Raw genomic sequence first — 3,668 nt, forward strand, 5'->3', positions numbered from 1 at the left:
TCACATTAAGAATTTGAACCTTTGATTTTTTTTTCCCAGAAGATCTAATTAGATTACATTTATTTCATAGAGAAAATGGTAATTTTCAGTTTTGCCCCTCAAGTTTTTATTTTTATTTTTTAAGGCGACATAAATACCTGGGGCCTGCTATCTGATTGAGCAGGTGAGTGATCCTAATTGACATGGGATCATTTTGTAAATGACAAACTGCTTTTGCAAAGAAATTTATCCTAGTTTCTTGAATGGTAAATCAGAAAGATTCAAGTTAATTCAGATTAAGTGTGCTAACAGGATATAGCTTTTACATTTTGCTGTTGAGTTCAACTGCACCCTTTAATACTTTACATGTATTATATGTATGACCCTTAGGAAGATATTGGCTGTAATTCTATTAAGAGACTTTAGCTTACAGTTGTTGCTGTACTGGTGTACGAAAATTTCTACAGTTAACCTCCAATGTGGTACTCATTTCAATACACATGAACTGTACATCTGTGCAATGGCTTTACCTTAAGAATGACTCTGTGAATGCACTTTGTGGCCTTTCAGGGGGGAGGTAGTAAAAGAGAATCCCATGTTAAAAATTTTTAAAAAAAATATTGGTCATGTATTAGGCAGAAAGTGTTCATAACATTTTTTCTGGACTTTTGGTATGTTGTTTGGAAATCTTTAATGTAAATGGTTAAGTATTCTATGTACAATGTAGTGACCTAACATAGAAAATTATAGCATGTCATTGCAAGCTTCTCTGCTGTCACCAATGAAACACAGTGCCCTCTTAAATTCCTTCCCCTTCTTAACTTCCTTATAATCAACAATAACTGGATGTTTTTTAGGTGCTTTGATTGGAATTGAAAACATTCCAATCTATTTGGAGACCAAAGGCAAAATTGAGTTTCATTACCTTTGGAATTATTCTTAACTTTTATGGTGAATTTCAGCTTTGATATTTATTGAGGAACATGCCAAAAAACAACAACAACAACCCACAAAAAAATGGGTTTCTAACTTCAATCTGTAAAGAAAGTCTCCATCTATAGTGTTTGCCTTTTCAGGTGCCACTCGTCCTGCCTAACATAGTGTGCCATTTGCCTTGTGAAGATTCGTAAATATTAGTTGTATTGAAGTAGGACAGAGACTCCCCCTTAGCTTAATGATCTCAGTACCCCATAAATGCTAAGAATGATAGGGAAACCAGCAGCTAAGGAACATCTTATTATTTAGTTGTAGCAAATTCATAGCAAGTGTCCTTCAAGGATGAACATGTATTCTATTCCTGTTTATATTTAGCAAGTAAAATTTACGTTGACCTTTAGTGCATAGCTAGCTTTTAAAAGTGAGTTTTATGTATGTACTGGAAGGAAAAGATCTTAGTCTTAGGCTTTGTTTCTTTGTGCAACAACTGGAAAGGAGCAATGTTATTTGTTTTAATTCTTTTTTTCCCCAAAGCACAGTCAGCTGTAGTTTACTTTATGTATGACAGAGATAATTAGAAAAACAAAAACACTACAAGTTATTTATAAAATTTGCCTCTGAAACATTTCTTTGTAGATCTTGTTTTTAATTGATGCAAATGTTTAAAAAGAAAAACGTATACTTAAAGCATTGGACTTTTTTAAAAACAGTATTTTGTTTTCATCTGTTTTCTATCAGATAAAATTTTATTTCTAATATGGAGGTAGTCAGCACTCTTCAGATGGGTATGTATTTTTATTGTAGAAAATTAAACTGAACTTTTTCAGGTTAAAGCAGTAGATACGGAAATAGCATACTCTCATAGAGCAGCAGAAAGAACTCTGGTACCTGTGGCTCATAGAAATCAGTCCCCTTAATTTCAAAGTCCAAATTTAAGAATTACCAAACCCTGTGATTGTGGGATCCCATACAGTGCTTTTAAATCCAGGAAAAAACTATCACCAAAGCCTTGTCTTAATTTTTATTATGTATGTAACTGTGGAACCAGCCTTTCTGGATGGGGCCCACAAGTAATTGATTTGTAACTTCGAAACCAAGAATAGAATATTATTAGATAATTTAATCCAGCCTTTTGTCTCCTAAAACCTTATGCCCATTGTAGAAAAGCATTAGTATATTAGGACCAGCAGAGTTTGGGTTAAAAATAATGAGGGTTTACTCTTATTGGAGCATAAACATGTCAGTATTTTTAGATTTGTGTTAAATCACTTAAAATATTAATTTGAACTTGAAGGATTTGAATGCTAGAAATCAATCTATCCTTTACTCTCCCGCTGTTGTTCATGCCTGTCTTTGGTTGTTTACATGCTCTTCTGCCCAGACTGTTAGTACAATATTATATATAGGGACCCTTTTGGGTCTGATAAATATAATAGTTTAGCTTTTTCCTCTAATATTGATCATGACTTCAACATTCCTAAGAACAGATAGTTCTGAGTGATTTAAATTGGAAGGAATTTTAATTATATAAAAACATAATGTACTAACTTTCTGCCTACTCAGATCTCTTCTCTGTCATGCCCTTATATTTCTCATTAAGCTATATACTGCTTTTTATGTTACTCTTTTTAGAAACTGAAAATTCTAGTTTCACTCAGTTTTTGTGTTAATAAACATTTTGAATGTGTACCCCTGTATATGTGAACAATTAAATCTTGACCTTTCAAAGTCATAGCTAATAATTAACTTCAAGAGTTGATATCTTTTGACCATTTATATGAGGATTGCTATTGTAGTCTGTACATGGCTGTAAATTATGTGCATTTCCTCTGTGTTTGTTAACTAGCTGAATTTTATTTGAATTATGAAAAGTTTAAAAATTAAAATATGCTTATAAAAAAATACCATGTTTTTTTTTAATATTTTATTGATTTCAGAGAGAAAGGGGGAGAGAGATAGGAACATCAGTGATGAGAGAGAATAACTGATTGGCTGCTTCCTGCATGCCCCCTACTGGGATTGAGCCTGCAACCGGGCATGTGCCCTTGACCAGAATCAAACCCTGGACCCTTCAGTCCGCAGGCTGATGCTCTATCCACTGAGCCAAACAAGGTAGGGCAGGTGTTTTTTTAATACATGTACTAGAGGCCCGATGCACAAAGATTCATGCAAAAATGGGCCTTCCTTCCCCTGACTGCAGGCACTGTCTTCGCTCAGGCCAGAGCCACCTTTCCACCTTTGCTCCAGTCCCGAGCCGCCTTTCTATATTCGCTCCAGCCCAGAGCTGCTTTTCCGCCTTCCCACGCTGCCCAGAGGCCCGGAGTGGCTGGGGCAGTGCGGAATGCCTGTGTCATCACCATGGCAACGACAAGCATCCCGCCCCCGGATCGCTCAGTGCCTGTGTATGCAAATTAACCCACCATCTTTGTTGAGTTAATTTGCATATTCCTGATTGGCTGGTGGGCGTTGTGAAGGTACAGTCAGTTTGTATCTTTCTCTTTTATTAGTGTAGACCCTAATATTCCGGTATGGTGAGGATATAATCATACCTTAGGATTATGTGTAGAACTAAAATGCATTGCCATTTTCAAGTTGTGTGTTAGGCTCCTATCTGCTAGACATGATCAAATCTCTCAAATCAAAAGGTCAAATAATCAAACTCTCTTATAATTCAGTAAGAAATTTCTGTTCCTCCACATTTTACACAGGTTTATTGATCTTTAAGTCCTGTATTTTTTAAATATGCAGTTTGC

The 3,668-nt window shown here is 35.4% G+C and overlaps 1 protein-coding gene across 1 annotated transcript in view; it reads left to right on the plus strand.

Moving 5' to 3' along the window:
• Positions 1–1,625, plus strand: part of SLC25A36 (solute carrier family 25 member 36) — a 31,093-nt gene extending 29,468 nt beyond the window's left edge. Inside the window, exon 7 of the mRNA XM_079795261.1 lies at positions 1–1,625. This exon is cut by the window's left edge and continues 1,064 nt beyond it. The gene's annotated coding sequence lies outside the window, so the exon portion shown is untranslated.
• The last annotated feature ends 2,043 nt before the right edge of the window (positions 1,626–3,668 follow it).

The sequence above is a fragment of the Cnephaeus nilssonii genome, assembly GCF_951640355.1.
Source record: "Cnephaeus nilssonii genome assembly, chromosome: 17".
Lineage (NCBI taxonomy): Eukaryota > Metazoa > Chordata > Mammalia > Chiroptera > Vespertilionidae > Cnephaeus > Cnephaeus nilssonii.